Source organism: Hyperolius riggenbachi, chromosome 4 (assembly GCF_040937935.1).
Source record: "Hyperolius riggenbachi isolate aHypRig1 chromosome 4, aHypRig1.pri, whole genome shotgun sequence".
Classification (NCBI taxonomy): Eukaryota; Metazoa; Chordata; class Amphibia; order Anura; family Hyperoliidae; genus Hyperolius; species Hyperolius riggenbachi.
Genome location: NC_090649.1, coordinates 23,930,727 through 23,940,726, shown reverse-complemented (window position 1 = coordinate 23,940,726; position 10,000 = coordinate 23,930,727). Strand labels below are relative to the sequence as shown.

The following is a 10,000-nucleotide window of genomic DNA, read 5'->3' as shown; positions in this document are numbered from 1 at the left end:
GTCTGTCAACCTTGATGGCTAGAGAAATCACATCCTCTAGATTCCTAGGCTCAGGATGGCTCACTAATACATCGTTTACAGAATTGGCTAGGCCGAAAAGAAATTGAGCGCTGCCCATCCCATTTAACGGATACAGACCATTTCCTAAACTCAGCCGCATACTCCTCAACAGTATGCTTACCCTGATGTAAGTCTCGTAATTTACGAGTAGCTGTGGCTGAAATATCAGGATCAGCAAAAATGGTTGCCATGGCATCAAAAAAACTTTCAACCGAGGTGAGAGATACGTGATCTGGATGTAATCCATAGGCCCAGGTTTTTGAGTCACCCTGCAGTAAGGTCTTAATCAGCGTAATCTTCTGGAACTCTGTTCCCGAAGATCTAGACCTGACCTCAAAGTAGGACATACATCTGTTACGGAAATTACTGAAATCCGAACGTGAACCCGTAAACTTTTCTGGTAACGGCATTTTAGGCTCCATAATTGGTGGGGTAGGAGCCAGTGGAGGAGTTTGCTGATTATTGACATTAGCGGACAAATTTATTTGAGCGAGTGTGTTAGACAACTGGGTCAACTGTGTTTGCTGAGTAGCAACTTGCTCAGTGAGGTGGTTAACAGCACTAGCGAGTGTCAAAATCTGGTCTCGCAACTCCTCCATTATATTTTTTAATGGGCCTTGATAATATCACGCTGATACGTGAGGAGGTAATGTACAAGTGTATACACAAATAGTAGTATGTAAAGCGTAGTCAGGATCAGGCCGTAGTCGTACACAAAGTCAGAGGTATCGAGGTACAGAGTAGCAAGGCAATATCGTAGTCAATAAACAGGCAGGGCCATACACATAAGTCAGATGTCAGTCGTATTGTAAGGATCAGGCAATAACGAAGTCAGGGACAGGCCGAGTTGAACACGTGTATCAGATGGCAGTGGTACAGAAGGACAAGACAAGAGGAAGGTCAAGAGGCAGGCAAGAGGTCGGTACACAGATAAATATACAATGAGATGTTACTTCAAAATATTACGATTTGTTTTGCAATAAAACGTTATTTGCACCTTATTCCCTGGTCTAGTGTCTGTATTGCTGCAAACTGTGGTCAAACCCTTGTTTCTCCGCTCTGGTTTGTAACACTTGACCAAGGTGGCCAGTGAAGCATGCCTCTGCCAAGAATCTAGCATGTGTACAGCAGCCCCTGTACCTTAGCCAGTGATTAGCTTGGTGGATAACTCAGCCGAGCACTGGCTGAGAGCATTGTTCTCCCTACTCGCCCTGCCTGCTGCATGCCGCGCCATCGGCCCTACCCCCATATAACAACAGAATATGTTGCTATCCTTCCAACTAGCGATGTGTTTATACAACCTTGATGCTGCAATGTTGCCAGAGTGCAGCAAGCAGTGCTTGACGGGTGCTGCTAATGTTTTTGCTGCCCAAGCAGCACATTGAATGTGGCCTTCCCCCAAGTCAGAGGTCCCTCCTCCTATACAATAGGTAGCCAAGGTGTCTGTCCCCAGTATAGATAGCCACCCCCATTATAGGTAACTGTGTGTGTCCCCATTATAGGTAGCCAAGGTGTCTCCCCCCCCCCCCCCCCCAGTATAGATGGCCACCTTCAGTATAGGTAGCCAAAGGTGTTCACCCTTATAGGGTATTGGTGTCAGGTGGGGTATGTAGCCTCCTGCTGCCTCCCCATCACTGATAGACTTGTAGATCAGTGGCAACCCAAAGAGAGGAGATCAGTGCACAGTAACCACACTTCAAATGCAAGAAATGAGTGATTACAGCACTTCTACATCTGCAGTGTACTCCTTGGTCTCTGCACCACCCTCCCCTCTGTTTACATTACCACTGATCTGAGGTCTGTGTGTGAGTGACCCCAGGCAGCGACGTTCATACAAGTCACAGACATTGCGGCAAACTGGAAAATTGCCCAGGGCCCCTGAGTAAACTGCCAGCCCCCCGATATCCCCCTAAGTGTACAGTGGTGCCTGTTGCGGACATCGCACTTCTCCATCAGTACACAAGCTCCCTGTCTGTTTCCTCGCTAGCCCCATCTTCACAGTTACCCAGTGGCGTGTTGTGAGAGTTACATGTACCGGGTCACTGAGAAGAGGTGCAGACGGAGATGAAGACCGAGCTGCTGGAGAAAAATGTCAGATGGAAAGGTGAGCCTCTTCACTGCTGTATTTTCTGCAGGGGCCCTGAGGACCACTGTACAACTGGAGGGGTGGACTTGGGTCTCAACAACACAAGTCCTGCATGTCAAATATGTGGCAATACTTGTAGCATCAGTTGATTGGGGATAAACAAAACTATTAAAATAATCTCACTCACGTTTGTTTTACAGGTATCATGTGTTGCAATTAATAATGGTTATGCCTTTCGTGCCTAGTAAGCTGCTTTGAAAGATTGTTAAAAATGCCCACCTTCACATTTTTGACTTCTAGATAAGATTTTAAGTTTAGTAGAGGTCCACAGTGCTGCCACAAAGAAGGGTTACAAACCAGAACCACCACTTCACCTTTTGCACCCAATGTGAAAATATTCTGAATGTGCTTTATCAGTTATCTATAAATAACCCAACAACATTCATATTTATCTTAAAAGACAGTGCTGGGTCATTTCCGGACTATCTTGAATGGTTTCCCTGAGGGGCTTGAAAGGATAGACCATATAACACGTTCTACCTCACACTGGGTGCTGCTCAACACCTCTATTTCTTTCTTAGCAATACTTTTATGGAAATATTTAGAAAATGACAATGAACAAAGAACAAGTTAGGTAATATAATAAATGACTATTTCACCGAAGAAAAGTGATGCGTTGGCCGGGAATCGAACCCGGTTCAACTGCTTGGAAGGCAGCTATGCTCACCACTATACCACCAACGCTCTGCATGTAGCAGAACCTAAATTTCCATACATATCCTAACAAGTTGACATTCAAATGATTTTCAGAATTTTTAATACCGTTGAATTAGACAAATAATGAAAACAATGAATCTGTCATCACCAACTTGTTCCTAAGTTTTACCCATTCAGGCAAAATGAAAACTATATTTTCCTCAATCAACTACTAGCTCATCACTCATTTGGAAAAAAAAAAATCAACATGACTCCTATTTATTTTCATTCAGCAATACATTTACTGCTACTAATCACACCTAAATTTTTTTTATATATCGTGTAAGGGATTAGTAGGTAGCGGGGTGCTGAGCTCCCTGGGATGAGCTTGAAACACAGGCACAGCAGGCTCCAATGGTGTTCAACAGCAAACGTGGTGTTTATTTACAGCTTTATACACTATATACAGGCAAGTAGTAAAAATTGTCAAAACAAAACAGTAAATGAAATCCTGCCACTCAGGCTGCTAGTCTAAACACAGGTAACTTCCCTGTCTAAGCCACTGTGAAGAGCCTAACACTCCCCACAGTATTATAACTTTCAGTCCAAACAAAGTAGCTTTCCAGATTACCTTGCCTTCAGCAAGCTCTCCTGACCTATCTAGGTCTTTCCCATGCAGAGAGCAACTTCAAACTGACAGCCTGCAGCCTATCAAGGTTTTTTTTTTTTTTTTTTTTTTTCCTGCAGGAAATCCAGCCCTGCTCAAAAGCTGGCCTGGATCAAGGGAACAGGGATGCAAATGACCTGAACCTGGGTGAGACATAAATCCCGTCCTGGACTTTTCCACCCAAATCCTCCCGATATCTGTCACATACCTCCCCCCCCTTGTTTCAACCCTGGGGTTGGAACACAAGTGGCCCAGAAAGAGTGAATACGGGAAAGTGCATCTACATTGGACATTTTTGACCCTGGTTGATGTTTTACTGTAAAACAGTAATCTTGAAGTGTAAGAAACCAACGATTCACTCTTCTATTGGTTTCTTTCTTTTGAGCCATCCACTTAAGAGGCGCATGATCCGTAATTAAATCAAATTGTCGACCCAGTAAATAATATCGGAGGGAATCCAGAGCCCATTTAATTGCCAAACACTTTCTCAACCACTGCATAGTTCCTTTCATGGTCATTAAGTTTCCTGCTTAAATACAACACCGGGTGCTCCTCTCCATCCTGAACCTGAGACAGTACAGCTCCTAATCCTACTTCGGACGCATCAGTCTGTACTACAAAAGGTTTCGCGAAATCTGGAGAATAGAGTACCGGCTGTGAACATAGTGCTTTTTTTAGAGTCACAAAAGACTGCTCCGCCTCTGGTGACCATTTCACCATCACCGAATTTTTCCCTTTTGTGAGCTCTGTCAATGCATTGGCTAATGTGGCAAAATGAGGTATGAATCGTCGGTAATAGCCAGTAATACCCAGGAATGCACGGACTTGTTTCTTATTAATAGGGCGGGGCCAGTCCTGAATAGCTTCTGTCTTATTTACCTGCGGTTTTATAACCCCCCTTCCAATCGTGTGCCCCAAATACTTGGCTTCTTCTAATCCGATGGCACACTTTTTGGGGTTGGCCGTAAATCCTGCTTCCTGCAGAGAATTTAATACGGCCTGTACTTTTGGCAAATGTGATGCCCAGTCAGGACTGTGGATGATGACATCATCCAAATAGGCTGCTGCATATTTCTGGTGAGGTCTCAGAATTTTATCCATTGCTCTCTGGAAAGTGGCAGGCACGTTTTGTAACCCAAAAGGCATCATCTTATAATGAAATAATCCATACGGGGTCACAAAGGCAGTCTTTTCCCTTGCAGAGTTGGTTAACGGTATCTGCCAGTAACCTTTTGTAAGGTCAAGAGTGGTCATATAACGGGCTGTACCCAAACGATCTATAAGCTCGTCAATTCTCGGCATGGGGTAGTTATCAAACTTAGTGACAGTACTAAGTTTTCTGAAATCATTACAGAATCTCAAACTTCCATCTGGTTTTGGAACAAGGACGATGGGGCTAGACCAATCACTATTAGACTCTTCAATGACTCCTAATTCTAACATTTTTTTAACCTCTTCCTTGATAGCCTCTCTCCTGGCTTCAGGGATTCTATAGGGTTTTAACTTCACCCTTTCTCCTGGCTCTGTAATAATCTCATGTTGGGTAATGGTGGTCTGTCCTGGTAACTCTGAAAACATTCCTTTATTTTTTAACAGCAGCTCACAAACTTCTTGTTTCTGGACACTAGACAAAGTTTCTGCTATTCTCACTTCTGGTATTATGGGGTCAATCACCGGAGCACACGGGACAGTTTCTGCTGACAGGGCCTCTCTATCCTTCCAGGGTTTTAGCAGATTCACATGGTAAATTTGTTCCACCTTCCGTCTTCCAGGCTGACTAATTTTATAATTTACCTCCCCAATCTTCTCCAAGACCTCATAAGGACCATGCCATTTAGCCAGAAATTTGCTCTCAACCGTAGGGACCAGGACCAAGACCCTGTCACCAGGAGAAAACGTCCTGATTCGGGCCCCATGGTTGTAAATTCTCTGCTGTGAAATTTGCGCATGCGCCAAATGCTCCTTCACCATAGGCATCACCAGGGCTATTCTATCCTGCATTTGTGCCACATGCTCGATAACACTTCTATGTGGGGTTTTCTCACTCTCCCAAGTTTCTTTTGCGATATCCAGCAGTCCTCTGGGCTGTCTCCCATAAAGCAATTCAAAGGGAGAGAATCCAGTGGAAGACTGGGGAACTTCTCTAATCGCAAACATTAGATAAGGAATCAGGAAGTCCCAGTTTTTCCCATCCTTATCCACAACCTTTTTCAACATTTGTTTCAAAGTCTTGTTAAATCGTTCCACCAACCCATCTGTCTGTGGGTGGTAGACCGATGTTCGCAAATGTGAAATCTTTAGTAGCTTACACAACTCTTTTGTAACCCGTGACATGAAGGGAGTTCCTTGGTCTGTCAAGATTTCCTTGGGAATCCCCACTCTACTAAACACCTGGAACAATTCTTTTGCTATTGTTTTTGCAGAGGTATTACGCAAAGGGATCGCTTCTGGATATCTGGTTGCGTAGTCCATAATAACCAAGATATGTTGATGGCCTCGGGCAGATTTTAGGATAGGCCCCACCAGATCCATAGCGATCCTTTCAAATGGCACCTCTATGATGGGCAATGGCACTAATGGACTGCGGAAATGTGGCAAGGGAGCAGACAACTGACAAACAGGACAGGATGTACAGTAATTTTCAACCTCTTTTGCAACACCAGGCCAGTAAAACCTCTGCACTATTCTCTCCAGGGTTTTCTCTGCCCCTAAATGACCACCCAACAAGTGCCCATGTGCTAGCTCCAGTACTGTCCTGCGGTAAGGTTTAGGTACTACCAATTGTTCAATGGTCTCACCCGCCTTTTGTACTACTCTGTACAATAAATCGCCATTCATTACAAAATAGGGAAAAGACAACCTATCCCCTGGGTTCACAGGCTCCCCATTTTTCATTACCACCTGCTCACGGGCTTTAAAAAGAGTAATATCTTTCAACTGTTCAGTACAAAAATTTTCACAGTGTACATTTAAATCTGAAAATTCCACAGGAGCCTCGATTTCAGAGGCACTTTCATCATTTCTGGGGGATGCAGATGTCTCCCCAGACATCTCCAACTCTCCTGCCAACACAGTGAGTGGGAACTCAGGAGTGTCCGAGGTGTCTAATGGTGCACCACCATCCCCAGCATTAGGAGTTAACAGTCCAGAATGACACAAAAGTTCCCAAAACTGTGGAAAATCTCTTCCCACAATTGCATCATACATCAAATGGGGTACCACCCCTACGACATGCGAGATCATGCCTAGCACAGTTCCAAACTCCATGGTTGCTGTGGGATACTCCTGAGTATCTCCATGAATGCAAATTACTGCAACCTTCTCAGACCGGAAGTTCATAGGGGCCACCACATTTTTATTAACCAGGGTGACCAGACTCCCTGAGTCCAGCAATACAGTACTCATTTTTCCATTCATCATCATCGTACAGATATGTCTCTTGTTTCCTGGTAATGCAGTACATGCCAGGGTGGCAAACAAAGATTGGCAATTTTCCTTAAAAGAAAAGTCACACTGCATGGGTTCACTCAATACTGGACAGTTTGTAGCAATATGTCCTACCTCATGACAGCGATAGCAAACAATCTTCCTCACCCTTTCAGAGGCATTAACCTTTTCAGGTCTCAAACGCCAGTCCGCACTTAAAGGCACAGCACCACTAGGTTCCCCTTTTTCACCCCCACTTCGTATAACAGTTTTAGGGTGAACTAACCTGGGGCCTGTGAGAGGAGTAACCAAACTCTCAGCTGCATAGTACCTTTCAACCAGGTCAACAAGTTGATCTGCAGAGCTAATGTCTCCATGACTCACCCACTTCTGAAGAGCAACCGGGAGAGATCTCAGATAGCGATCCATTACGACCCGCTCCACAATCTGGGGCCCAGTCAGGGATTCCGGCTGTAACCATTTCCTCACCAGATGGATTAGATCATACATCTGCGATCTGGGTGGTTTCCCAATCTGATAGCTCCAGCCGCTGACGCGTTGTGCACGCACCGCCAACGTAACACCCAACCGTGCCAAGATTTCTTTTTTCAATTTGTCGTAATCTTTGGCCACTTCCGGCTCCAGATCAAAGTAAGCCTTTTGGGATTCTCCTATTAACAGTGGGGCTACCAGTCCTGCCCACTTGTCCTTGGGCCAGCCTTCCCTTTCAGCAGTCCGTTCAAAGGTTGTCAGGTAGGCCTCTGCATCATCCTCAGTGGACATCTTATGCAACAAGCGGCTCACCTGGATGGACGGTGTAACAGCAACACCTGCAGCGGTGCTCTGGGAACTTTGTATCAATCGCTGCTGCGACTCCATTTGTTTCTGCAGTTGCAACATCATCTCCATGTGCTGTGCATTTGCCTTTTGTAGTTCAGCATTTGTCTGCTGTTGTGCTGCATTGGCCAAAACCAACTGCTTCAACATCTCCTCCATGCTTAGCAGGCTTCCCCAGCAGACTTCCAGCAGTGTCCTTGCATAGAACTACAGGCTTCCTCCACCACGCATAAGGGATTAGTAGGTAGCGGGGTGCTGAGCTCCCTGGGATGAGCTTGAAACACAGGCACAGCAGGCTCCAATGGTGTTCAACAGCAAACGTGGTGTTTATTTACAGCTTTATACACTATATACAGGCAAGTAGTAAAAATTGTCAAAACAAAACAGTAAATGAAATCCTGCCACTCAGGCTGCTAGTCTAAACACAGGTAACTTCCCTGTCTAAGCCACTGTGAAGAGCCTAACACTCCCCACAGTATTATAACTTTCAGTCCAAACAAAGTAGCTTTCCAGATTACCTTGCCTTCAGCAAGCTCTCCTGACCTATCTAGGTCTTTCCCAGGCAGAGAGCAACTTCAAACTGACAGCCTGCAGCCTATCAAGGTTTTTTTTTTTTTTTTTTTTTCTCTGCAGGAAATCCAGCCCTGCTCAAAAGCTGGCCTGGATCAAGGGAACAGGGATGCAAATGACCTGAACCTGGGTGAGACATAAATCCCGTCCTGGACTTTTCCACCCAAATCCTCCCGATATCTGTCACAATATATATATATATATATATATATATGTACTTTTTGGACCCTGAACTGTCAAAAATGAAATTGAGACTTACCTGGGGCTTCCTACAGTCCACCGTAGGCCGAGAGATCCTCCGGCATCCTCCTGGCTCCTCTACTGGTTCTGCTGGCGGCTCCGTATCCAGCGACTTTCTGGCTGAAGGTCGGCAGTACACTTCCTGGAAGGGCACTCTACGCCAATACGCCAGCCGCTACTCCTTATCACTCCGGCTGGCATGACAGTCCTGCGCATGCGTGGTTCAGAGTTACTTCGGGAGGTGGAAGCCTCAATGGGATCCAGAGGCTTCCAGAATCAGAATCAGAATCATTTATTTCGCCAAGTGCGACCGTGGTCGAACCCGGAATTGGTTGTGGTTCACATGGCAATGGCAACAGACAATAGACAGTGACATAAACAAAATGAACATAACAAGCGGGACAGTCGTAAAAAATAGCAATAATACAACAATACAACAGTAATACAGACAAGACAGGCAATAGTACAACGAGACAGTCAGTGCCTACACATTTTTAACGGTCTATGCAGTGCAATATACGGTTTGCTTCGAGCAGAAATCTTCCGTGTTTGGATATTGTGCAGCTCATGGATAAGTAAGTTAATTTAAAGAGTCCGCACCTTGAGTACAGCTCTGCCAAGAAGAGCACCAGGGTAATTGCTGGGTTCTTTACAGGCCCGGGCTCCAGAGTGCCTTGACCAGGCTGATTGGTTAAGTTGGCCTGAGTGACTGGCGTGCCGACGGGAGGCAGGAGTTCAGCAGGAGGGCTGCTTGGGGAAAAAAGGTGTCCCTACGCCTGTTAGTCTTAGGGCGGGTGGTCCTGTAGCGTCGGCCCGATGCGAGGAGCTTAAAGAAGCCGCAGCCTGGGTGGGATGGGTCCTGGGAGATCCTGCTAGCCCTTGTTTTCATTCTGGTGGTGTAGAGGATGTCTAGCGGTGGCAGGGCAGAGCCGATGATCCTTTCTGCTGAGCTGATAACTCTTTGAAGCTTGTACTTGTCGCTGGCGGTTGCTCTTGCATACCACACGATAATGGCAGAGCAAAGGGTAGCTTCAATAGTGGCAGTGTAGAAGCTGGTCAGCAGCTTCTGAGGCATACCAAATTTTTTCAATTGGCGCAAGAAGAATATTCTCTGCTGAGCCTTCTTCTGGATTTTGGTGGTGTTCTGCGCCCACCTTAGGTCGCTCGTTAGGGTTGTGCCCAGGAACCTAACGCTGGGAACCCTGGACAATCTCGTTGATTAAGATTGGTTGTTGTGTGGGGGGGTGTTTCCTAAAGTCCAAGATCAATTCCACTGTTTTGGCTGCATTTAGGACGAGCTTGTTGTCTTCGCACCATCTGCAGATTCTCTCAGTCTCGCTGCGATACTCGTGTTCCCCTGCCTCCCCTATGAGCCCAATGATAGTGGTATCGTCCGCAAATTTGATGACCTTTACGGA

The 10,000-nt window shown here is 45.7% G+C and overlaps 1 non-coding gene across 1 annotated transcript; it reads right to left on the bottom strand.

The window, feature by feature from the left end:
• Positions 1-2,818: 2,818 nt before the first annotated feature.
• On the bottom strand, positions 2,819-2,890 carry TRNAG-UCC (transfer RNA glycine (anticodon UCC)). Its single transcript has one exon. It is a non-coding gene; the product is annotated as a tRNA-Gly (tRNA).
• Positions 2,891-10,000: the final 7,110 nt, after the last annotated feature.